This window comes from Schistocerca piceifrons, chromosome 1 (assembly GCF_021461385.2).
Source record: "Schistocerca piceifrons isolate TAMUIC-IGC-003096 chromosome 1, iqSchPice1.1, whole genome shotgun sequence".
Taxonomy (NCBI): Eukaryota; Metazoa; Arthropoda; class Insecta; order Orthoptera; family Acrididae; genus Schistocerca; species Schistocerca piceifrons.
The window spans coordinates 968,212,549-968,240,167 of record NC_060138.1 but is presented as its reverse complement, the minus strand read 5'-3'; the positions used below and the strand labels follow the sequence as shown (position 1 = coordinate 968,240,167).

The 27,619-nt window shown below is 41.9% G+C and overlaps 1 protein-coding gene and 1 long non-coding RNA gene across 2 annotated transcripts in view; one reads left to right on the top strand and one right to left on the bottom strand.

Moving 5' to 3' along the window:
• LOC124794819 (fibroblast growth factor 8-like) overlaps positions 1-27,619 on the bottom strand; it is a 164,999-nt gene that overhangs the window by 79,126 nt on the left and 58,254 nt on the right. The window lies entirely within an intron of this gene.
• LOC124794827 overlaps positions 23,304-27,619 on the top strand; it is a 261,987-nt gene continuing 257,671 nt past the window's right edge. The window contains exon 1 of the long non-coding RNA XR_007016616.1: positions 23,304-23,444. This is a non-coding gene — a long non-coding RNA (uncharacterized LOC124794827). The remainder of the gene's footprint in view (positions 23,445-27,619) is intronic.

The following is a 27,619-nucleotide window of genomic DNA, read 5'->3' as shown; positions in this document are numbered from 1 at the left end:
AGCTCAAGGACCTAAATATCGATTCAAATTAATGACTGTTCCAAATACGATTAGGTTAACTGATAATTATTGGCGTTCTGGTTCCAATGTTCGCTTACAGGTATTTCCATTTTCAAATAGAAAACAACTTGGGGTACACACCTTTCATGCATGCATCTCCAGCAATGAAATGCTGATAAATAAGGAATTCTAAACTGTGGAAATAAATGCACGTACCTGTAAAGGGAAATCAGACCTCGCATGGGAAGATTTAGGTGTTTGGTTTTTTCGCACGCTGTTCTAGACTGGAATAATAAAGAATTGTTGTGAAGGTGGTTTGATGAACCATCTGCCAGGCACTTAAGTGAGATGCTGAGTACCCACGCAGGTGTACATATACGTAGTACTGAAATTCTTCTCTTGATATGAATCGATATCGTTTTCCTCTACCGCTCTAGGAACTCGTGGTGACAGTTTCGTTCTTACGTTTAATGGCGAGTCTTATCGCTAAAAGTAGAGGGCAAGTCTTTGCCAAACTACTGAACCTCCATTAGTCAGCATATAACCAGCACTCCACTAAAAATGTGAAGCACTGATGGGTACATCACAAAATTTGCGTAGCTACGGCTACCATAGATGAATTATAATGCGTAGAAACGGGCTCGAATCATCCACGCTCTTGTCTATGGTGACCGTTCTTTATAGGACGTGATCAAAATTTCTCACAAGATGTTTCCGTTACATTAATTCCATCCATCTAGCTCCTCGTCCTTGTTTTGCATTAGTCAGCGCCATTTATTTCCTCTTGTGAGCCGCGGCCCTTGCCAATATACGACGTAATGTCTCAGTGTTAACAATCCTTCATCTCTCTCCCCCACTGTACCAGAATTTTTTTATTTAAGAAAATCTTTTCAAGGTGATACATACTTACGTAGTACGAGGTGCATTCAAGTTCTAAGGCCTCCGATTTTTTTCTAATTAACTACTCACCCGAAATCGATGAAACTGGCGTTACGTCTCGACGTAATCGCCCTGCAGACGTACACATTTTTCACAACGCTGACGCCATGATTCCATGGCAGCGGCGAAGGCTTCTTTAGGAGTCTGTTTTGACCACTGGAAAATCGCTGAGGCAATAGCAGCACGGCTGGTGAATGTGCGGCCACGGAGAGTGTCTTTCATTGTTGGAAAAAGCCAAAAGTCACTAGGAGCCAGGTCAGGTGAGTAGGGAGCATGAGGAATCACTTCAAAGTTGTTATCACGAAGAAACTGTTGCGTAACGTTAGCTCGATGAGCGGGTGCGTTGTCTTGATGAAACAGCACACGCGCAGCCCTTCCCGGACGTTTTTGTTGGAGTGCAGGAAGGAATTTGTTCTTCAAAACATTTTCGTAGGATGTACCTGTTACCGTAGTGCCCTTTGGAACGCAATGGGTAAGGATTACGCACTCGCTGTCCCAGAACATGGACACCATCATTTTTTCAGCACTGGCGGTTACCCGAAATTTTTTTGGTGGCAGTGAATCTGTGTGCTTCCATTGAACTGACTGGCGCTTTGTTTCTGGATTGAAAAATGGCATCCACATCTCATCCATTGTCACAACTGACGAAAAGAAAGTCCCATTCGTGCTGTCGTTGAGCGTCAACATTGCTTGGCAACATGCCACATGGGCAGCCATGTAGTCGTCCGTCAGCATTCGTGGCACCCACCTGGATGACACTTTTCGCATTTTCAAGTCCTCATGCAGGATTGTGTGCACAGAACCGCACAGAACCATGTGTGCACAGAACCCACAGAAATGCCAGCTCTGGAGGCGATCTGTTCAACAGTCATTCGGCGATCCCCCAAAACAATTCTCTCCACTTTCTCGATCATGTCGTCAGACCGGCTTGTGCGAGCCCGAGGTTGTTTCGGTTTGTTGTCACACGATGTTCTGCCTTCATTATTAACTGTCGCACCCACGAATGCACTTTACGACACATCCATAACTCAATCACCACATGTCTCCTTCAGCTGTCGATGAATTTCAATTGGTTTCACACCACGCAAATTCAGAAAACGAATGATTGCTCGCTGTTCAAGTAAGGAAAACGTTGCCATTTTAAGTATTTAAAACAGTTCTCATTCTCGCCGCTGGCTGCCATCTCTGGGACGTATTGACAATGAACGCGGGCCTCATTTTAAAACAATGCGCATGTTTCTATCTCTTTCCAGTCCGGAGAAATTTTTGTCACTAGACATTTTCGCGCCCTTTTTACTCGTTAGTTATCAGTACCAACGTCATGTAATATAATGCGTCGTATCAAGTAAAGTACCATGATACAATACGATATCATTCCCCAGATACAAATCCAACCCTAGAAATTTTATCGCCCCTGAAAAACATTTTTAGCTATCATGTATGCTCTTCAGCCATATGATATTACATATTGTTTACTATGGCTGGCGAATCTTATGGATTTTGAGTGCAGTATCAGGGACTCTAGCATATAAATTGCACGATGCAGGTGTGCCGACACCTTGCACTAAGAGCGCTCGCTGCCCTGGGAGGTAGGGTGAACTGATGAAAAAGCGAGAATACGTCAAGATGTATTGTTTTAAATATCTTTGAACGTGCCTGATAAGCCGAAAAGCTAGTTCTCTTCTTTCTGATAAGCGGAAAAGCTTCTTCCATCTTTCACGCCCATAACTCTGCCCTGGACGTATTCGTCTTTTTTTATATGGGAAGAGCATTTTTCATTCTGGTTCTCAACTGTTTACTCTAACATAATTTTGACATTAGAGTGCCATAGCTTAGCAACCGATATAGATTTTTGTTGACCCGGGCTACGATTGATCCGGTTAGGTCTTCTTTTAATTGTCTTTCGAACCATGTCGCTCATATCGTGGCAGCGGATAAAGCTTCAAAACAACAGGACGACCATTAATTACATCGATCTGTCTACCTTCTTACAAAATGTGAACCGATTCGCGTAAGTCTCAAACATAGAACTGGCACGCCTAAAAAACTCACGAAAAACATGTTTTTGTACGTAAAATCCGAATGAGGCTAGACTTTTGAAAGCGAATTTTTATTCTTATATTAAGAATGTATTTTGTATTTCTTTGAATTACTTAAACCCATTTCGCGCATTCAGTTCACGAAAGAATGAATTTTATGTGCCACATTTTGCTCGACTGTAAACTGTAGTAGCTCGTCAACGGAGAATTCATCGGTAGAATAGAAACAGCGCGCTGCAAATATCTCCCAGAAAAACATTTTTTTTTTTTTACACGTACAGTAGTTCCACATGAAATGCGGACGGTGCACATACAAATTGGTGCCATTACCTGAGCGTTAATTTCACTCCAGTGAACGTCTTTTGCAAAAGGAATTAACCGATTCGCACAATTTGCCTGGGCCCCATCTTCTGTTCGTCGCTCAGACCTTGCGTAATAACAGGCTTACTGTGGCACAGCTACAGTATGACAGACGTTCGAATGGCTATACAAATGGCAGCCGGTCTGGGCTAAACCAAAAACTTTTTACCCCGTGTTCCTAGCTCAAATACAAACGGACCAAGGAACTCCCCCCTCCAAACGGCAGTTCTACACGCGGCCTTCTCAAAGGTAGTTGTTACAGCGCGTTCACGCTGTAACAATATAATCTGCACCGACTCTGATCAAGAGGTTAGAAGAAAGGTCACTTATACGAAATTGTTACATTATTAAATGGTAAATTAATAATTTTTGACTTGGAAATTATATAATTCTGTACCTTAAAAACGTAGCATAACAAAAATTGAAGTAAAATGAATGCTATGTAGGTACATTACACCTTGAAACGATTTTTTGAAACAAAAGGTGGTTTCTTCCCGCTGGATTCAACGGAAATTTTATTCGACTGAAATTTCAAAATGAAATTCATTTTCCGTATTGATATCAAAGGTAAGTGCGTGCAGCGAATTCCGGCAAATGAAGTTTAAATATGCATGTATACATTATTTTTCACATATACAGTGGGATATTACATAAGTGATGGAACACATGCTGTCGTGAAGATATTACCTTGTAATTTGAGGTTCATTTACATACTATAATCGCCAAGTGTTAAAGCTTACAATTGCTGTAATTATTCTTCCATTAACTGGACGCTCGCGAATAGGTGACATAATTAAAACTCCTTATTCAGTAAACAATTATCTCGATAATGGATTTTTTAAACTTACCTTTCACTGTGATCGTAGGAGAGCTGACCTTTTTTTAAAACGATAAGATTAATGGCCGACTTTGGTGTAGGCGTCCCGTAGCTACGCATTGGAAACCTACTCGAGCGAAAAGCTGCAAAGTTGACAACGCCAACTATATATTGCACATTTCGCATATTTATAATTATAGCGTTGTGTACCGCCATCTCTCGCAGTACAATCTGAATGTTACGATAATGAACCCTTAAAAGACTGTCCTGATCTTAAGACTTCAGTAATGGGCAAATATCTGGGATGAAGCGATGTTTCTCATGGGCAACATTCACTAAGTACTGTGCTCTTCTGATTGAGATGTTGGTAATTCATTTTACCCAGTTGATCGTGCTTGAAACCGTATTTATTACCCACTTCCATTGAGAGTAAAATGTTTCGTCCATCATGAATCGTCAAATGAGGTAAAGTTTCCGGAAAGTTCAAAAAACCTTTTATGTTAAATGACTATATACTGGTGATCAAAATTCTTTTATTTTAGTCACTATAGTAACTGAAAATGATTTTCAATCTGCAGCGGAGTGTGCACTGATATGAAACTTCCTGGCAGATTAAAACTGTCCGATAAGTTCTTAATTTGTGGTAATGACTATATGTGTAGTATTCCGAGACTCTTTTGAACAGTAATTCTTTTTAGAAAGACTGATTTTCCTCGCTTTTTTAAAGAGCTAATACTTTTATTTGTGTGACTGGCGTGAAACAACTCAGGCATCTAGCTCATGTTTGTCGTCCACTGACCTATATATGCACACATAAATAAAACTTTGCACTTTCTTGGTGGAATAGGCGTGAAATTAACCGTCTTCTCTCGAGCGGGTTTTTTATAAACAGACATTCGTGAATGCGGTAAGAATGTGCTCTAATGAACGTAGCAACGACGTGACCAGTGAGTGCAGCAAAAATTGCTGTAACAGCATAGTGGTGGGGTGGGGAAGTCATTACCGCAAGAGTCTTTGTATTAACTTATGAATTTGCCACGTAGGTTGCAAGTGTGTTCGTTCCGTCATATAGCTGAGATCGTAAGAAGTGACAGTGTGAAAATGCGGCGTGTGTACAAACGTAAATCGAGTGAATTGAGGAAATATAGCCTGGACGTTTTAAAACGGCGTCTCACAGAAATTTTAAATGCAAAGTTAGCTTTAACACGGTAACCGAGTGTATAAAAATCCCAAATAACCCTGATAAACTGGATTCGAGGTCTTCATGGTAAAGCACCGGGTCGTTCGCCTGTTATAGTGCTAAAAAAGTGGATTGCGTGTTTTTTCGGAATTTGTGGTCACAGTGTTTTGGCCATAAAATTTCTTTGCATGTTTACGTGAAATTAGTATTAGTATTCATTTTATGAATTGTTAGACCGAAGGTAATAAAGACCAAAAGTCTTAGCAGTACAGCCCGATACCCATGCACTGAAAGAAAAACCAATATATTAATTTCATTGGTTTCCAATTTTAATGTCCAAAATCGATCAACTTAACCCATTTGATGGCATGTCATTTCGTAAACAATTAAACACGTCTTCGCGGACACTAATAATTCATCACGAGATACTTTCATCTATATATTCATGTCTAAGCTCTGAATCACATAGGTAAGAGTCTGGAGTTCACGGAAGGGCAAAAGAGAGTGTTACACACTACTAGGTAAATCACTAATTGAATTCCTCTGCATTAACAAAGATGCGATTGATGCGAATTCCTTAAAGTGAAGGAATTTCGGTCCGACACTGAGAACAACTTCCGAAAACGAGCAACTCTTTGACCTTATAGTGAGCAAATACCGAGGAAGAATTTTTTTCGGCGAAGGATTCGCAAAATAAACATCTATGGTCATCAGTCCTTTACGTTTGCGTAGCGCGTATCTGAGGCGGGATGTGGGTACCAGCCCGTTGTTTACTTAGTGGAATACGGGAAATCGCCTAAAAGCCTCATCCAGGCAGGCCGGCTCACCGGTTCTCGTCGTTAATCAGCGAGGCGGAGTCGATCCGGATCATGCTCGCCTCCCTGCGTCCCGAAAGCACCGAGTTCGCTCGGCTATTCGAGATTGCACTTGGGTGAAGGGTAAATCTAAGCAAGGTCATGGTTACTTAAATAAACGCACATGGCTTTAGTCTGTAGTACTGGGAAAGACGAGTACAGACAGTTAAAGTAAGCTTGCCGTGACTCCCTCGCACGTCTACCACAACCAGATGACGCCATCTTGTATTGTACGATGTGCATTCAAGTTCTAAGACCTCTGATTTTTTTTCTTATTAACTACTCACCCGAAATCGATGAAACTGGCGTTACGTCTCGACGTAATCGCCCTGCAGACGTACACATTTTTCACAACGCTGACGCCATGATTCCATGGTAGCGGCGAAGGCTTCTTTAGGAGTCTGTTTTGACCACTGGAAAATCGCTGAGGCAATAGCAGCACGGCTGGTGAATGTGCGGCCACGGAGAGTGTCTTTCATTGTTGGAAAAAGCCAAAAGTCACTAGGAGCCAGGTCAGGTGAGTAGGGAGCATGAGGAATCACTTCAAAGTTGTTATCACGAAGAAACTGTTGCATAACGTTAGCTCGAAGTGCGGGTGCGTTGTCTTGGTGAAACAGCACACACGCAGCCCTTCCCGGACGTTTTTGTTGCAGTGCAGGAAGGAATTTGTTCTTCAAAACATTTTCGTAGGATGCACCTGTTACCATAGTGCCCTTTGGAACGCAATGGGTAAGGATTACGCCCTCGCTGTCCCAGAACATGGACACCATCATTTTTTCAGCACTGGCGGTTACCCGAAATTTTTTTGGTGGCGGTGAATCTGTGTGCTTCCATTGAGCTGACTGGCGCTTTGTTTCTGGATTGAAAAATGGCATCCACGTCTCATCCATTGTCACAACCGACGAAAAGAAATTCCGATTCATGCTGTCGTTGCGCGTCAACATTGCTTGGTAACATGCCACATGGGCAGCCATGTGGTCGTCCGTCAGCATTCATGGCACCCACCTGGATGACACTTTTCGCATTTTCAGGTCCTCATGCAGGATTGTGTGCACAGAACCAACAGAAATGCCAACTCTGGAGGCGATCTGTTCAACAGTCATTCGGCGATCCCCCAAAACAGTTCTCTCCACTTTCTCGATCACATCGTCAGACCGGCTTGTGCGAGCCCGAGGTTGTTTCGGTTTGTTGTCACACGATGTTCTCCCTTCATTATTAACTGTCGCACCCACGAACGCACTTTAGACACATCCATAACTCCATCACCACATGTCTCCTTCAACTGTCGATGAATTTCAATTGGTTTCACACCACGCAAATTCAGAAAACGAATGATTGCACGCTGTTCAAGTAAGGAAAACGTTGCCATTTTAAGTATTTAAAACAGTTCTCATTCTCGCCACTGGCGGTAAAATTCCATCTGCCGTACGGTGCTGCCATCTCTGGGACGTATTGACAATGAACGCGGCCTCATTTTAAAACAATGCGCATGTTTGTATCTCTTTCTAGTCCAGAGGAAAAAAAATTGGAGGCCTTAGAACTTCAATGCACCTCGTACAATATGGCAACGGCAGAGTCTTGCCCTGTTCTGTTAATTCTATCGACGATTACTGTTTTCAGTCACGTGGCGCTGTTAGCTTCTTTCGCCCTACGAACTGTAGCCAAATGCGTTATTTACATATCTAGGATCTTGCTGGGTTAAACCTTATATCAACAAGCAATCGCCGGCCGAAGTGGCCGTGGGGTTAAAGGCGCTGCAGTCTGGAACCGTGAGACTGCTGCGGTCGCAGGTTCGAATCCTGCCTCGGGCATGGATGTTTGTGATGTCCTTAGGTTAGTTAGGTTTAACTAGTTCTAAGTTCTAGGGGACTAATGACCTCAGCAGTTGAGTCCCATTGTGCTCAGAGCCGAGCCAACAAGCATTCACTTTGACCTTCTTTCCAAAAGACACTTTAAAAAAATTGGACATTTCAGGCGATAGTGTTATTTAATGCGCCAATGCGTAAGCTGTGTACAAGTATGTATCCAAACACTGCAGGGAGTGGTGGAGCGCTCTCGACTGGTAGTAGACTGGTCACCAAACTCCAATATAATGTTCAAATTTCTGAATTAACTACTCAAATTCTGATAACAGCAGGCAGACAGACCCACTATGTGGCAATGGCGAGGCTGAAGAGCTCCAATTAAACACTTAAAAGTAATCAGACATTACTGGCTTTATCAGTGAACAAGCAGTGGGAGACGTATGGATTCACCTGCCGAACGATATTACGGACCAGCTAAAGAAGTGGAGCAGTCATCAGCTTAATCAACGTATTTGACGGGAGTTCCCGAATTTTGTTTCCACATTCCACTAACGTGACCGTGATGGAATAAGTTAGAACGACTTTTATCGTGTTGCTTGCTGCATTTTGGTGCCTTGATTTAATAATTACTGACAACGACTTTAATCGTTAGAAGAGTATGATTTATAGTATTAAGATTACTTGGTCAAAAATATAACCCTTTACAGGATGCCAGTGACACATGCCAATATTCGTTAATGCCAACACTAAAAAATACTGTAAATGGTATGCGATATTTAGAATATTACCAAGAAGGGTTATGTAAAGTACCAGTCTTCAAAAACTGACATGCGAATTTTGTTAAGTGTAGCTTCTTAATTCTCTTTCGAACTGGGCGAAAACTTTTATGTCTTCATATGTTCCATTGCAGAAATAAATAACCTATTTTCTCAAAAATTGCACAGAGAAGTATAATCCCTACAAAAAAATACAATAACGGCCAAACTATAAACCAACCAATAAAGCCCGATTTATTGAAGAATCCAGCTCTCTACGGCTTCAAATTTCCGATTACTTTACAAATAAGTTAATATACTACATGTCTGACATTAAGCAGGTAAGTGAAAAAAGTTTAGAAAAGTTTTGAAATTATGTTTAAAGTTTGCTAGAATTCGCTAAGTACGCTCATTTTCAAACACTGGGTGAGTATTCTAGGTACTATGAGTACAGACTCCAACAACTACGTTTTCATGCATCTCCATACTTATGACACCATATCTCCTGAAGCACGTGTCGTACGATGACATAATTTTGCAGGTACATGCACTGCTATATGCGGACACTGATTGCAAAATGTGTTGTGAATATAGTTAGTAATAAAGAAGAAAGAAATTAAAACACCATGCTTGACGCAGCAGTTTCACTGCATGAACAGCGAAAATGTAATAAGCTATACTCTTTTTTTTCACCATTTCATGGCGGATCTCAGCGAGAAAAAGTTTCGGAAAAGTTTGAAATTATTTGAAGTTTGTGTGCTAGTTTCATGTTCCATGCAACACACACTGATGAGCCAAAACATTGTGATCACCTGCTTAATAGCTTGTTTGTCCGCCTTTGGAACAAAATACATCACTGATTCTGCGTATCAGGGATCCGACAGTTCGTTCGTAGGTTTGTGGAGGTATGCGGCGTTAGATATATACGCACAGGTCATGTAATTCGCGTAAGTAACGGGCCGCTGATCTCCGTACGCGGTGATGGCGCCCGATAGTGACCCAGATGGGTTCCATGGGGTTTAAATCAGGCGAATTTGGCCACCGAGACATGAAGGTGAGTTCACTATAATGCTCCACAGACCACTGTAGCACGGTTCTGGCACCGGGACACGGGCAATAATACTGCTGAAAGATGACATCGCCGTCGGAGAAGACATCAAGCATGAAGGGATACAAGTGGTTCGCAGCAGTCAGTGTGTCTTCAATTACTACCACAGATCCTATGCAAGCGCAGGAAAATGTCTCCGGTAGCATAATATTGCTCCCATCAGCCTGCGTCCATGGAGCGCTTCACGTTTCGAGCTACCATTCACCTCGATGACGACGTTTGTGGAAACGACTATCGACCTAGCAGCAAAAATGTGATAAGAGCCAACACGTTTCCGTTGATTTATGGTCGAATCCCGATGGCGCCGTGCCCACTACAATCATAATTAACGATGTTGTGTCAACATGTGAACTCGTAGGGGTGGTCCGTTGCGGAGCTATGTTCAACAATGTACGATGAACGGCGTGCTCCGAAATTGTAGGTGCACCAGCATTGTGCTGTGTGAGCAGATATTCCACAGCTCAACATCTGTCCTACTCTACAGAGCAGACGAGCCTTCGTTCCCCATGTTCTGCGAAGAGTCATGGACATCCAACCATTTAGCGCCTAGTGGTAGTTTCACTTTTCTTCTACTTCTTTCCGTTGATGCTCACGATGGTAGCACGTCAACATTCGACTAGCTTCGCCATTTTCGAGATGCTCGTTCACAAGCTCTGCGTAATAATAATCTGCCTTCTGCCAAAGGCGCGTATATGAATGGGTTTCCCCATTTGCAGCCCGTTGTCTTCGCTAGGGTGACACCCCGTCCGCGTCTGCTCCGCTTACATACTGTTGTTACCGCGTCAAGTGCCCGCATCGCCACCAGGCGGCATCCAAAGTCGCAGTGGGCAATAGTCATAATGTTTAGGCTTGTCAGTGTACGCACAACAAACTGTGAAGATGTAGAACGTGTCACTTTGCACTCATATCGCAAATATGACTACTGTCCATACAGACCATTTACAAAAGGGTCTCCACTTTTATTTTTTTATTTTTAACTTCTTCTGTTTTCTTTAAAATTTTATAGTTACGTGTCTATCAGACATTTTATATCACTCGGTCAGTGATCACAAAGTCTGACTGCAACATTCTGCAGCCCTCTTTGTGCTAAAGACTACCTTGTGTCAGTTTTATGAAAGTTGTTTTTTCTCGCAGTCCTTAATAGCCGAAAATGAGACGAAAACCAGCATAATAATCTAGAATAACGCTACAATCAATGACTAATTTGCACGAGTCTCTCTCTCTCTCTCTCTCTCTCTCCCTCCCCGCGTGCGCTGCTCACTGTCTCATTTACATACCTCACATACCTCACGAGCTTCACCCCTGTTCCCAGAACTCCTGAAGACAGACATTTACTGTGGATATTGCATCACAGACCCAGTCCCTCTGACTGTTGAGAGATGTCTCTAAATCCGCCCAAAGATGTAAAGAACCATGCATGAGCAGCGCCTATTAGACGGAGGGGGTCCGACACGTGATCAGTTTCAGTCATTCCCTCAGGAAGGAGCTACGCGGCTCGTGTTCAACCATGCCTAGACGGTCAATACCGCGGTTCGATTGCGTGCGAATTGTTACTTTGTGTCATGAAGGTCTCTCAACAAGGGAAGTGTCCAGGCGTCTCGGAGTGAACCATAGCGATGTTGTTCGAACATGGAGGAGCTACAGAAAGACAGGAACTGTCGATGACATGCCTCGCTCAGGCCGCTCAAGGGCTAATACTGCAGTGGATCACCGGAGGAACCCTGACAGCAACGCCATATTGAATAATGCTTTTCGTGCAGCCATAGTACGTCGTGTTACGACTCAAACTGTGCGCAATAGGCTGCATGACGTGCAACTTCACTCCCGACGTCCATGGCGAGGTCCATCTTTACAACCACAACACCATGCAACGCGGTACACATGGGCCCAACAACATGCCGAATGGACCTCTCAGGATTGGCATCACGTTCTCTTCACCGACGCGTGTCGCATATGCCTTCAACCAGACAATCGTCAGAGACGTGTTTGGAGGCAATCCGGTCAGGCTGAACGCCTTAGGCACACTGTACAGCGAGTGCAGCAAGGTGGAGGTTCCCTACTATTTTGGGGTGGCATTATGTGGGGCCGACGTACGCCGCTGGTGGTCATGGAAGACGCCGTAACGGTTGTACGATACGTGAATGCCATTCTCCTACCGATAGCGCAACCATGTCGGCAGCATATTGGCGAGACATTCGTCTTCATGGACGACAATTCGCGCCATCGTGCACATCTTGTGAATGACTTCCTTTAGGATAACGACATCGCTCGACTAGAGTGGGCAGCATGTTCTCCAGATATGAACCCTATCGAAAATGCCTGGGATAGGTTGAAAAGGGCTATTTATGGACGAAGTGACCCACCAACCACTCTGAGGGATCTACGCCGAATCGCCATTGAGGAGTGGGACAATCTGAACCAACAGTGCCTTGATGAACTTATGCATAGTATGCCACGACGAATACAGGCATAATCAATGCAAGAGGACGTGCTACTGGGTAGTAGAGGTACTGGTGTGTACAGCAGTCTGGACCTCTGAAGGTCTTGCTGTACGGTGGTACAACATACAATGTGTGGCCTACATGAGCAATAAAAAGGGCAGCAATGATGTTTATGTTGATCTCTACTCCAATTTTCTGTTCAGGTTCCGGAACTCTCGGAACCGAGGTGATGCAAAACTTTTTTTGATGTGTGTATGAACCTGCACCGCGCATCACAAAGTACAGTTCCTACCGGAGTCTGCCATTGTAACGTTCAGACCGCTTCAGCACGACAAACCCATGCACCACTCTCTGACTACTTGTATCCGATTCGTGTTTGTTATTGACTACTATTGTAAAATTCAATGTCTTATTGTACTATTATTCTATGTTTATCATACTGTAAAATTAAACTGTTGATTTTAAAAGATATCCCAGAGCGTTGGCTCAAAGGTGGTTCACGCGGAAGATGCGGCATCAACATCAAAGATTTCAGATCACTACTATGAGATTTCAAGAAAGTGATTTAACGGCTTCAAGTTCCATGGTTTGAATCAGTACGATATCTAATGATTCAAGAAAAGGTGGAAAAAAAGTATGAGAAGTCTTACATCCGTCTCACATTTGTTGTTTCTAACGGCTCACCTCTCTTCATATTATGTAGCAAGCTACTTCCGAATGATACCATGGTACCTGCTAAGATGCGCTGACATTTAGTAACAATACACAACGATTGTAAAGACAAGACTGACGTATTTTTTATATATAAGAAAGAACAGTTATCAAGAAGTCATAATATTAAGTATGCGACCTAGACTGTGAATGAAAAGGTCATACAGGCATCCTATTTGGTCAGATACCGCATTGCACAAGCAGGCAAAGCACATTATCGATGAGAATTTTATAATACCATGTGTGGCAGACATTAAAAAAATTTGCATAGCATCATTCTACAGTGCCGCTTTCGAACGATACTTTGCGCATGAGTTAATGATCTCGTAGGCTATATGAAACAAGACCTATTTGGTCGCCTTCGGCACAACAAATGGATGAGTCGACTGTTGTTGCTGGAGCAGCCAGCCATTTTGCTGATAATGGTATGATATCCACATTAACATTCACTTAAAGAAGACTTGTTTATGTGCACATCGCTACAAAAGAAATTTTTAAAAATTAACAATTTTTTGAAAGAAACCATCTCGACTAGAACGATTGTATCCATATTTGTACAGATGAGGCTAAGGCAATGACTGGTAAAGCAGCAGGAACGGAAGCAATAATAAAAGATAAAGTGTGAAACTATAGTTCTAGTGTGTTCCTGCCTGTACAAGCACTTCCGATAAAGACGATGGTGCCAAGTCTAAAATTGGTTCGATGAAGCAATAAAAGAAGTGAATTATTATAAATCACGCCCTCTTCACTGACGATTGTTTTCAATATTGTGTGAGGATTATGGGAGCAAACATGAAACACTACCGCTCTACACTAAGGTTAGACGGTTACCTCTGGGTAAAATCTTAAGAAAATTATTTTCGAACTAAGAGCAGTATTTTCGAGCTTCGAGTTGAATTACAAGCATTTAAGATTGTAAGACCGCTTGAGCGATGTGACTTAGTTGTTCGAACTATTTTTTTTGAACATCTTTTTGGAAAAATTAATAAGTTAAATCTATCCTTAAAAGGAAAATGGGCAACAGTTTTCAATAATAATAACAAAGTAATTGCCTTAAAAATATGTTTTTTGTTTATGTTGGCAGAGGAACCAGAAAGCTTTTTAACACTGGACGCGGTCGTTGGTAAGACAGCAGAAATACCAAATGAAATATATGAAGACTGGGTCCAGTGTCTCCTTGATACGCAAAATCTTTGAACGGATCGAAAGTTATAAGTGAAAATCGTTCTGATGCCTCAGACAGTTGAATATATGTACCGGTACCACTGATGTTAAGATTGTTGGATACGCAGCTTTCAGAGGTGGTAATATGGACCAAAACGAGGAAAAATCTAATAAACATGAACTCTAAAATGCATACATTAAGAGGTAGAGCACTTGTTGACTAGAGGAGATGTGTTTCACACTTTTGAAGTCGAGCAAGTGCTCATAGCTTCCCGGGTGTGCAGTTTAAAGAGCCCATTTTTGCTAGACTTTTTTCTTGTCTTGCTCCGTACTACCACCTGTGAAAGTTGCATACTCTACAACATTCGCAATAACAGAATCAGTAAAACTTTCGACTCGGTCGTTTCCAGTCCAGGATCCCTTACCTTGAATTGATACAATTCTCCATCGTCCCTGTACGTTTGTAACACCATCACAGAATCACCCTGTTTATTTGTCCAGAAGTAGTTCTAGAAGGAGGAAGTTATGAAACTGAAGTCGAGTACGAAAACGTGTCTTAGAAAAGAAGGAAGAGGAATAAAGAGTATCACAGTGTGTAATAACCAGTGTCCGGATTTGAATGCACTAAGGGACAAATCGTATTCAAGGCCTAAAAGGTGCTGAACACGACTTCCACAGAAAAAAGTAAGGGCTGAAGAGAACTTCTGCACAAAGTTACGGTTTTTAAATAGATTTTCTAATACCAAGGGAACTCAATTTTGTGAATTTGCACATTGTAAGGAATATCATCTATATCAATAAAAATGGAAATGTTCTTTTGTTCAAAAACTTAAATCTTACAAAGTTCTTCACCGGTTGCTTTGAATTTTTGATACACTATGGCATTTGAACATGCGAGTGTTTTTATACACAGTGCCATAAAAAAAACGCGCTTATTCGAATGCCACACAGATAAAAATCGCAACACCCACAAATAATTAAGGTAGAGTAATTAAATTTCTCGAATACATTTGTCTAGGCAACTTATTTAAGTGAGTTACACTTCAAGATCACAGGTTAACGTGCGTGAGATAATACATTGCAAATGTGAATGGTTCAAATGGCTCTGAGCACTATGGGACGTAACTTCTGAGGTCATAAGTCCCCTAGAACTTAGAACTACTTAAACCTAACTAATCTAAGGACATCACAGACACCCATGCCCGAGGCAGGATTCGAACCTGCGACCGTAGCGGTCGCGCGGTGCCAGACTGTAGCGCCTAGAACCGCTCGGCCACCCCGGCCGGCGCAAATGTGAAATGCCGATACATTAGCTAAGTGTAACCGCTAGTATGTTCAATCCTAGCATGCAAATATGCATGCATTGTATTGTACAGGTGCCAGATGCCAGTTTGTCGGATTGAGTTCCATGTCTCTTGCACTTAGTCTTGCACGTGGGTCTGTCAATACAGAGACGTTTAATGCTGTTTCTGGATTACGCTGGACCTGTGTGATGATGTCCCATATGTGCTCGATAGGAGACAGATATGGTGAACGAGCATGCCAAGGCAACATGTCGACATTCTGCAGAACATGTTGGGTTACAACAGGGGTACGTGGGCGAGCGTTATCCTGTTGAAAACACCCCCTGGAATGCTGTTCATGAATGGCAGCACAGCAGGTCGGATCACCAGACTGGCTTACAGATTTGCTGTCAGGGTGTGCTCCCGTTGTCATACGAAACCGTATCCCAGACCGTAATTTCAGTGTACGTGCAAGCAGGCAGGCACCTACGCCGGCCGGTTAATTACACAGACCCTCAACTGGCCTAACCAACACACGGCAGACACTGGCACAGGCAGAATCAGCTTTCATCAGAATGCACAACAGACCTCCGTCCTGCCCTCGCCACTTGACACCATGACCGTGGTTTGGGGTCAATGGAATGCATGCTACAAGGTGTCTAGCTCGGAGCTGTCCTTGAAGTAACACATTTGCAACAGTTCGTTGTGTCACCGTGAAGCCAACTGCTGCTCAAGTTACTGCTGCAGATTCAGTACGATGCGCCAGAGCCTGAAACTACCTCTTCAATTTTTTTTTTTTTATTAATCACCGACCTATAGCATTTTCCCTGACAAAGACAAGTCAAACTTAAACCATTCATTTATTACCCACAATATACAAGCCCAACGTAACCTGACTGCTATACGTTGACAACATGCCTTCCAATAATTAACATAAAAGAATGGCCCTGAATTGCGAGAAACCCTAACAATAATACAAATCAAAAAAATATGAAATTAAAGAAATATGGAACTACCTCCAACTCTGTTAATCGCCTAAACTAATTTCAATCATGAATCTCGATAGTGGAAATCCCATTCTTTTTCATAATTCGCTTACCTCACAGAAAATCTTCATAACACGAACTATGGCTACAGAAAGTAACAACTGTCATCTAAATAAAAAGATTCTAATTACTATAGACCCTTAACTACTAGGAGGCATATGGTCAGCAAAATAAAGATTTTGTTGAAGAGCAAACAATGCATTTAGAAAATTTTACCTTATTCATGTGATTGATATTTAGTTCCAAAAATTATGTAGTTGTCAATAATTCCACAACCTAAACATTATCAACAAACATCCATCCTCATACATTTCCTTACGTATTTTCTTATAAACACATCATTTCATCTCACTTTACAATGCATGTCCTACCAACACAGAGAGTCCACTAAGAATATCATGACCATACAATTCCCTATCCATTCGCTAACTACTAGTCCGTCCAACCACAGAATGTCTTGCCGAGAACGCAGAGCTTTATCGGCGATATTAATAAAGTCTATAGCGCTCGAACATACAAACGGGCTACTTACAAGCCGTACGGCGAACACGATGGTCTTCCCTCTCGGTAGAGTTACGTGGCCATCCGGAGCCCGGTCTTCTTGTGACCACCGCTGCCAGCAATCATGTACCGCTGCCAGCAGTCATGTAGAGTGGCTACGTTCCTACCAAGCCTTTCTGCAGTATCGCAGAAGGAACATCCAATTTCTCGTAGCGCTATTACACAACCTCGTTAAAACTCAGTGGGGTGTTGATAATGGCGTCTTTGTCGACTTAAAGGCATTCTTGACCAACCTCAGTTCACTACGTCCTATCTCAAAGGTAACTAATGCTCACAGCCGTTACAGCTCGCATTTAAAGGAAACCTGATTTACATTCTCATAGTGGCGCAACTCTTATGGTACTGGTGCGAAATTGGAATAGATATCATCTTTCAGATGTAGAAACACCTTCTTGGTGTTACGATTTTTTTCCGTCAGTGTACTTGTAAATAGGAAAACATTGTTAGCAAAATCTTAAAAAGCACTTGACGGATTTACTTAAAAGTTTTCAAGTGATAGTCTAATAAACCATCACACGGACGTACGCCATAGTTTTTTAAGCAACAATTTATAGGTTTTCTGTTGAAAACAACTGGTAGAAATTCTGTGCTACGCCCTGAAAATGTGTGGTGTCGTTTTCTTTCCCACAGTTTGGAAAAAAATAGGGATTTGTTGTGAGGTCTTATGGGACCAAACTGCTGAGGTCAGTCCCTCAGCCTACACACTACTAAACCAAACTTAAACTAACTTCTGCTATGGACAACACATACACACACCAATGGAGGACTCGAACCTCCGACGGGGAGCCGTACGGACCGTGACAAGGCGCCTAAGACCCCGCGGCTACCCCACGCGGCTTCCCGCTCTCAGTAAAACTACGACAGCAGCTCATTTAAACCATGAGACAAACCGTTTCTCCCTACGCGTTCGGAGATTAAAACCACGCAAAATGCTGTCACTGAAGACACACTACTCACAGATCCAGCTGCTGGAGAGGTCTCTCTCTGACCCTTTAACCGTAACCAATGATCCCAACCGCGACGTCAAGTCTTGGCGACTTCAATTTCCTTTAAAGATTTTGTTTGAAATAGCAAAAGAAAGCAAGGTCAGAGAGAGGGGAGAAGAGGAGATGAACAGGGTTGGGGGGTGGGTGGCGGAAGATGAACAAAAAGAGGAAAGGAGGAGATGACGTTTGAGAGAGGTAGATTGTGATGGACGAAGAGAGAAGGTAAGAAGTGATGGACAGAGAGAGTGGAGGGAAGAGGCGATGAACAGAAAGGAGGGGGAGGAGGAGATTAGGGCGCGTGCTCAATTCACATATATATTTAGCAATTGCGTAGCATGGGCGGGTTCGCTCGTAATAAATAAATGTACTGAAATCAAGAATGAGCATGGAGCAATGTTGCTTGTTTTTAAACTCGATAACGTGTCACCGCGCTGCTGTATCGATGACACTGAAGTCTACGTATTTTCGAAGTGCGGAAGCTCTAAGAAATATAGGCTGCCCTGAAATCAACACTCTGTGTGACGCATGTCACTTTGAGAATTTGTCCAGATAGCCACAAAGCCACCCAGCCTTTACTTAAATGCCGTCCGACAAAGAAAGGCGTATTAAAGGTCCAAATCAGTGATACTGGGGCCTATTTATTTTTGCAGGTACGAAGTAAACGTGCGTAATGTGTTGACTCGCATTGAGTAGTGCGAACTGAAGATGACTTCAATTCCACAACTGATGGACTAGTAATTTTCTACCACGCCTTCATTACAAATAAATGAACACAAGTTAGTTTTTTATTCATTTTATCTACCACCCTTCTTGCTAGTTTTCTTCCTGTCAATTTTCAAATCAAAATTTAAAATTAGTTTACTGCCATACATATGCGATTCAATTGAGGCTGACATATAACATGATAGTCGCTGGTATCTTGGTGTTATTGTTTTAACTTAGGCAAGTCACATTTCCTTCAACACAGGAGCTCACATTACGTTCGTCACTTGGAAGAAGAACAAACAAAATATTCAACCATTAATTTCCTCTACGACAAGTCGACAGCTGTAATCTAGTGCAAAATGGTTCAAATGGCTCTAAGCAATATGGGACTTAACATCTGAGATCATCAGTCCCCTAGACTTAAAACTACTTAAACCTAACTAACCTAAGGACATCGCTCACATCCATGCCCGAGGCAGGATTCGAACCTGCGACCGTAGCAGCAGCGTGGTTCCGGATTGAAGCGCTTTTTTTTACTCTCATTTTTGTTCTACATTGTTCGTTGCTTTGTTCGTTGTGGACGTCAGATGACAGCCGTTTAGTTTGTTCGTTGATCCGTTCACTCAGTTTTATTTTAATTATTACAGAGGGTAGTTAACCCTCTGACCAAACACGCTGAGCTACCGTGCCGGCTCGACCACAGCGGCCGGCCTGTAATCTAGACTTGTGTGAAACTATACTGCCGGTTAATGTGCCACGGAACGCGCCAAAGAACCTCACTTTCAGGGCAGTATCAGCGACCGCAGCGAACCAGATGAATCGACATTGCGTAAAAGATATCTGAAACAGGTTTATGAAAAGGCTACTGCTGATATTAAAACATTCGACTAGGCACGTGACAGTTGTGGCAGATTTATAGCTAATGTCGTGTTGGTGAAGTTAGATTTCACGCCACTAGGAAAACCCCACCAGTCCTGTGTAAAAATTATAGACGATCACGGTATTGTAGTCCGCACTGTCAGGATAGCACTGCGTATCCCATGACCAGGAAAGATTGGGAGGAGAAATTTTGCTGTTGGTGACAGACTGTGTTGCCTACATGTTAAAAGCAGGAGCAACACGAAAGAATTGTCCCAATATGATCCATTGCACCTGTCTTGCCCATGCCTACACCGTCCAGCAGAGGAGGTCTGGAACAATTTTTCCGAGTTTAATAGTATCATTTCCTCTTCTATGAAAGTAATTCACAAGGCTCTTACCCGTGTTCAGTTCTTTAACAACAGAACGGCCGAAGAGGTCAAAATTACCCCTGTCATACTTTTTTCTTCAGTGTCAGACGCATTTTTTATATACGTTCCTGAAATCATATGACCTCGTATTTTTTCTCTTATTTAAGATTATGGTACTGGAAGTTACAAACTGTTTATATTTCATTTGACATTTCTTTCCATACACCTAGAACGACGGAAGGCGTCAATCAGACACTGTTGAAATTAGTCTTCTGAATAGATGCAGATATCCAACAATGAAGCGGGAAGTCAGCAGTCATACAGAGTTGTTGCTGCCTACCACTGCATCTCACGTACACATTCCAACCTGTACAGTTTACACGATATCGTGTTATGTACATAATGTTATTTGTCCGTGAAAGACGTTTACGAACATATATCGTCAACGTAGACTTTGTGATGAAGAACTGTTACAGCTATTAGAGAACTCCGACGTTGAATCGGACTTTTCATAGAATAGTTGCGCAGTCTGTCGAATTCCATCTTTGATTTCCGGGATTCAGTGAGCTCGTGCAACTCCCGAATTAGAAAGTCGCGTGGGAGACGCATTGCTAGTCCAAGCACTATGCCCGGAAGGCCTTGCAGACGTCTCGTGTGACAGCCACATTTCCCCACACTACGGCCGCGTGTTCAACCATGGGATGAATTAGCGACAGATACAGCGTAACACCGGATGTGAGGGTAAGATGGACTCCGGGTTTATTACAGGGTGACTTCTGTCTGCCTATTGCTTTAACACTGACTTCTTTTATGTGGGGTCCCCAGGTGAGGTGTCTATCTATGTTAACGCCCAGTTATTTTGTTCGGCGTGAACATGTGATGGGGCCTTCCACGATTCGCACTGGTGGGAGATATGCAGGGATTCTTTTCGGGGTGATGATTAGGGCCTGGCGTTTGGTAGCGTTATATTTTAACCACCATTTAGTAGCCCAGGCTCCGAGTGTGTCGTATGCTAGCTGCAGATGATGGCGCAAGACGTTGGGGTTTAAACACCTGGTGTACGGGGCCGTGTCGTCTGCGCACAGAGCTAACTTGTCCCAGTTCACCTTTGGTGTGTCGGAGGTGTAGAGCGAGTACAGCAGGGGTCCTAAGACAGACCTCTGCGGTACTCCGGGGTGGAGCTGAGCGGGAAGTGGCCAATTTTTAGTAAGTCTTGTCGTCAGTTCAGTCTGCTGCGTATCAAGAAGAAATAGACAGAATCAAATGAACTAAACGTACTAAAAACAGTGACTGGACCACTCGAAGTGTCATATGTACAAAAGGTACGGACGGTCCCAGGTCTCTGGTCGCAGTCTTGGGGCCTACTTTCATACAGGACATTATGCCAAGGGACAGAATTCAGGAGCTTCTCAGATTTACCAGTTTCGATGAAAAGTCAACCCGAGCTGAACGCCTGCTAGGCAACAAATTTGCTTATGTATAGGAAACGTTCATTGAAAACAGTATTTGTCTTACCGCCCTGGAGAAAATATAACCACAGACGAGCAACTATCACCTAGCAAAATAACATGTAGGGTCGCCCAATACATGCCTAACAAACCAGACAAATTTGTTCTCATATTATGGACTGATGCCGACAAATTAATTGGTACAATGAACAACATCTGTCATGAAATCCGTGATGAGATACAGAAGCAGAAGGCTGAAATGCACTCCACCATCATCCTGTACCAGACTGGCACCGCAGGCAGCACTTTGACAGTAGGCCTAAAAATTTCAATTCTTCTGTGTATGCTGCATGCGTAAGTATGATTGAGTAAAGAAGGAAAGAAGAAACCTGGAACCATAACATACCGCAATGCAACAAAGTATGGGATCGGTATGGTTGATCAAATGATGCGAAAACTTAATATAAAGGCAGCATGTAGGAGATGATCCATGCATGTCAGCCATTATTGAGGGGAAGAGGTTCGGAAGTGGATTGTACTGAGAGCAACGAGAAATTGCGTGGATGAAATTATCACATTGACGTCTTGTGTTTCTTCAGCGTACAAAAATGTACTGAAAGGCGTAATGCAATACCGAAACGTAATATAAAATTTCTTGTAATTGTAGAGTTATACGCCATGGATTGTGGTCATACATATGCACAAATCTTAAGTGTGTTGTTTTTATGATAGTTACACATGAAAAGAATTTTTCAATAAAAGAATTCTCATAAAATAGTACAAAACAGATTGATTGTGTATTTTTTCGAGCGGCGATACAAGGCATGATTAATTATTTATTTTCTACAAGTAACTAGAATAACTATGTCAATATTATAATAAAATTTTCTATGTTAATATTAGTGGTCATTATATTTTTAATTAAAAGACTCCAATGAGAGTAAAATAGTTTTTATTAACCTAAAAACGGCAACTCCGAGAAAATAAAAGGCTAAAATCTGTTTTATAAAAACCTAAAAAATCTGGGCTCATAATAGCGAAAGTTATAAGAACGAAAAATAATAGAATAAGGATAAACTAACAGAAAAGCTCTTTGATGTAAATAAAACCATTCCTAGAGAAGCTAAGTGATGAGAAAATCTAACGCATTTCATTCACAGCGCTCAATTGCAACTTGCGTAACACTGATGAGGTCTATGTAGCTTTAAACTTTTCCCTCATGGATGCTGCAGATGTCGTTCTGTTATCTACACATAATTCTGAAGTGCAGAAAGGAACATCTCAGCTGAAAAAGAATAAAAATTCGGCGCATCTAAATACGGAAGTAACATATCCAATTAACTCCTGCACTATGTGCTGTGGCTGTATGATTCTAATCGGCGTGTAATCACCTGCAGTTCCCAGCACCGAGCGTAATATCGGTTAGCGGCCTCGTAATCGTCGTGGAATTCCGTTTGGTAATTTCACGGTTCATGTCCCGCGCGTGATGATGCGTGAAGTGAGCATGGAACGAGGGCGCGCGATTTCATTATGGCAAACCTTAAAAAGCGGACTTGCACATGCAGGGTTGAGATCGAAGATCATTATCCTGAAAACCTCCGCAGAACCGTCGACTTTACGCATAGCTCTGCCTTACACTGTCATTACTGGACGTTGGTTTGAAGTTAGACTAAGTGCCAACATATTTACACATAGAACGGTAGCAGAGGAAACAGTGCGCATTATGTCACTAAACAGATGAGCCCTACTTTACTGTAATCACTGCCACAGTGACTCGTTCAAATCACTGTACACTAAAATACTGATCATCTGCAACCTTCCAAAAATTTATGTTTTTTAATACTGTTTTCGTATTTCTTTGCAGGCAAGCAGAGAACATATCCAGACAGTAGAGGTGATCGGTATGCACGCAGGCGCAGCCTGTGTACTGTTCGGGGCTGGCGACCTCTGCATATCGACCGACCGCGGCGAGACAGCTAGGGCACTCGCCGTCTGCTGCCACTACCACTGCAGGTATGGATTCACATCGCTTTAAAGGGGATAGGCTGCAGGGACTTGGAGAAATCTCCGGCACTTCGCTTTCAGACGCTGCGTCTAATGTGGCAATCAGAAGTGTGGGCTTCGTGCCAACTCTAACTAGCGAAGTTACTCTTCGTTCCACAACACTTACATACTGGCATATATTATCAAATGTAGAAAAAAAACTAGTTCTAGATATTTACTCTTTGAAACCCGTTTCATACTAGGATTTGATGGTCAGTGTAGAAACTTTCGCGTGAAAGATGAGATAATAACAGTCAAGTTTTATTCAGCACGTATTGTTCTTCCATCGTAAAGAATGTCGGGTCTGGTGGTCTTACGGTAAAGCGCGTGCCTGGAAACCAACAGGTCGCGGGATTGAATTCCTGTTGGACCACGAAATTTATGTCCGCTTTTATCCTAGTTCTCACCTCTCAACAGTACGAGGAGTCGCCAGAAACGTCACGTGGTTCGGATTCCACTTTAAACTGTAGGGCCTCTTTCCCGGTTGAATAAAGGCGGCACATAAGGAGCACTCAAGTCTCCAAACTGGCGCCCGATCGAAAGACTTGCACCCGGCTATTGAGCCACACGCAGTTTTCTTTAAGGAGTTCTAAAATTTAAAAGTATTTTAAAATATTTCTTCTCGTATATTATGTGTTTCAATTTAGTTTCATGTATGAAAAAATATGAGAACAAAGAAAAAAACGAATAAAAATCTAACACAAAAGAGCTAAACACTTTACTATAATGGTGAATTAGCTTCGAGTTTGGATATTCATATTTGCAATGCGGTGTAATCTTACTACAAGGTATGGTCCCTTGAGACCTCTATTTTTAAACCAAGATTTAAGGCATAAACCAATTGAAAATTTTGGATTGCATAACATTAACTTTTTATTATATATTCATTATTGATTTTATTGCACTAAATAAAGCCTGCAGTATCATATTTTTTATCACAAAAATCACATACTGTTGTGCAGTGTTTCAAATAGTGCACATATACTAACAGTTAAAGAACTTAATTTTCCATTATGAAAAAATATATTATCTCTTTAGGAAGTAAATGTTCACATAAAACTAATTTCCAGGGCTTAAATGTGTACATAAAGCTCGATAGGTGCAAAAAATTTCGCAAAATTAAAATTAAAGTCTGGGTTCTGTGTTTTTCTTTACCATCACTAAGAGCGCATTTGATTTTAACTAATACTTAAAGTGTTTTACTGGAGAAACGAAAGATCCTCGTCACCACTTCGCTGACAGAATTTTGATCACTGACAACTGCAAAATCATCGTCTTTTTCGTCCATTCTTGGTCTATATCAGTGACATCTTCCTCCATCCACCAATTACCATCTAAATCAGCATCGTAAAAATTGACACGTTTCTGCGAACACATGTTGTGTTATGAAAACTGCACAGTTCACGAGGCGCGGTCTAGAAAACTGCTCCAACACATAACGCAACCGACAATAAAACATTGTTGACTCGTAGATTTAAAAAGGGTGGAGGAGGAGGGGGGGGGAATGTTGGAGACCGCACCTCGTGTGTTTTGGTTTATTTAGACACAATACGAACTTCTAACAACATTATCCTGCTATATCTGACACACAGGAATTCATAATTTTTCGTTGAAACAAGAGAGAGCAGGGAATGTCTCATAGCATAAGAATACTGAAGATCGATAAGCAGATTTTGGATACGAATTTCTAACAACATTATCCTGCTACATCTGACACACAGGAATTCATATTTTTTTCGTTGAAGCAAGAGAGAGCAGGGAATGTCTCATAGAATAAGAGTACTGAAGTTTGATAAGCAGATTTTGGACAAGTTTGAAGTACGAAATACACCCTTCTGTCTGCTGATACCATCCTGGCAGTCGTGATTTAGGGAAATCACAGAAAATGATGTGCCTGGGCTAAATTCCTTGTTAATAGTGTATTTGGCCGATTCGACGCCGTCGGACGGAAAGCTAGCAAATCAATGACAAGAATTATTTTATTTTTGCTGTCTGAATTTATCTATTTTTCCGTTTTCCAAATCTAAAAGTCTGGGTCGAGGTACTGATCAACCTGTCGCATTTTCAGACAGCGAAGTAGAAAATACAGTCTTTCACGGAAAAAAATGGTCATTGTTGGAACAAAGCGGTCCAACAGAACAGTCTTGACAGTTACTGTTAACATTGTAGTCCATATTCCAAGTGTGGAAACAATGAAGTAATGGATTTATGAATAACATCTCAAAACATATGTGTAATATGTGCATTTCATTAAATGAATAGCATTTTCATCTAATTAACCCTTAAGCGGTCGCGCGGGTTGTTCAGAACACCCCAGTTATCCTTATCGATGAATTATTACATAATGGATAGGAGTATAAAGTCATGTTCTTTGGTACCTTCCTAGGACGTAATGTGAAAGCTTTGAGTAACAGTGGAAGCGCAAGTTCCAAGAAAACAAGCAACAATGTGCCTTGGGGTGTTGTCGGAACCCCGCGCTACTCTTTTGTGTTGCAGTGCTGCGAGAAAGCGCACAGTAGTGTTCCGTAGCAACTGCTTGTATTTTCTCACTCTTGTGCAGTTAAAACAGCTATGGATCGTTACGAAACAGAACAAGAAAGAGTGCGGATGCTTCTGGAAGAGGCCTTAGACGAAACGTTTGAAGGAGGAGAAGAGGAAGAGGAGGAAACACAGTTGTGAAGTTCTCTCTCATCACAATGACAACAGAAAACGAAGGATGACGACAACCTGGAACTGGAACCGCAAGTAAGCGCAGCGGGTAATGAAAGCAAGCATGATTTTTTTATTGGAAAGGATAATGTTACAAAACGGATGAAAAGTTGTCCTACTCGCAACATAAGAACTAGAAGTGTAGACCTCATTATTTATCTCCCTGGTGTGAAAGCTATCGCAAAATATGGGAAATCTGCTGTGGGCTGTTTTTCGATATTTATAAATGACATAATAATTAGAACGATTACATCGTGCACAAATATTTACATACAACACATGGCATCAAATTTCACAAGACTCCGTGATGTCAAACCAAGAAATGAGGAAGAAATCAAATCTCTTCTGTGTCTGTTGATATTGGCTAGGCATTACAGGGCAGGACACCGAAATCTGTAAGACTTATCCAACATAAATGGTTTTGGAATTGCAATATTTCATGCAACAAAGAGCTTACAGCGCTTTCGTTTCTTGTTGCGTTGTTTGAGATTCGATGATATTCGAGACAGACCACAGCATAGAGAACTTGATCGCCTAGCTGCGTTCAGAGAAGTGTTTGAATTATTCATGTCAAACTGTGTCAGTAATTAATTGTATTGTGTCTGAATATATGACAGTGGATGAACAACTGTTTGCATTTAGAGGCAAATGCAGTGTCCGACAGTATATGCCAAGCAAACCTGTGAAATATGGTTTGAAAATTTCACCTTATGTGACGCAAGAACATGATATACTTTGGGAATGGAAATCTATGTTGGGAAAAGCCATAGTGTGGCTTCTTAGCACTGTCAAACTCGCCTAAGGAGGTAGTAAATAGACTTGTACGGCCTATCGAAGGTACAGGATGCAATGTGACATTAGACAACTAGTTTTGTTAACAATTGGTTTTGTTCCATACCACTGGCTGAAGAGCTCCTGAAAAAGAAACTTACAGTAGTAGGAACTCCTAGAAAAAATAAGAGTGAGCTCCCTCCAGACTTTGTTTGCACGAGAGGTCATGACCTTAGAAGCAGCCTTTTTTGATTCAGAAAGGATATCACCATAGTTTCATATGTGCCAAAGAAGGGCAAAAACGTTATTCTCCTTTCATCTTTGCATCATGACGGTGCCATTGACACTAATATTGTGGAGGAAAAGAAACCAGACAATATAACAATCCACAATAAGACCAAATCAGGCGTGGCTACAATAGATGAAATGTGCGCTACTTATTCAGCCTCAAGAAAAACTACACGCTGACCACTTGCCTTATTTTTCCGAATGATTGACACTGCTTGCATTAACGCCTTCATCATATACGCAAATAATAACAATGAGAGGATTTCCCGAAGAATGTTTTTACGTGATGTCGGAAGGTCATTAGTAAATCCCATAGTGTGCAAGAGAGCAGCCACTCACTACTTGCCTAAACAAGTTAGGCAGAAAAGCCGCTAAAT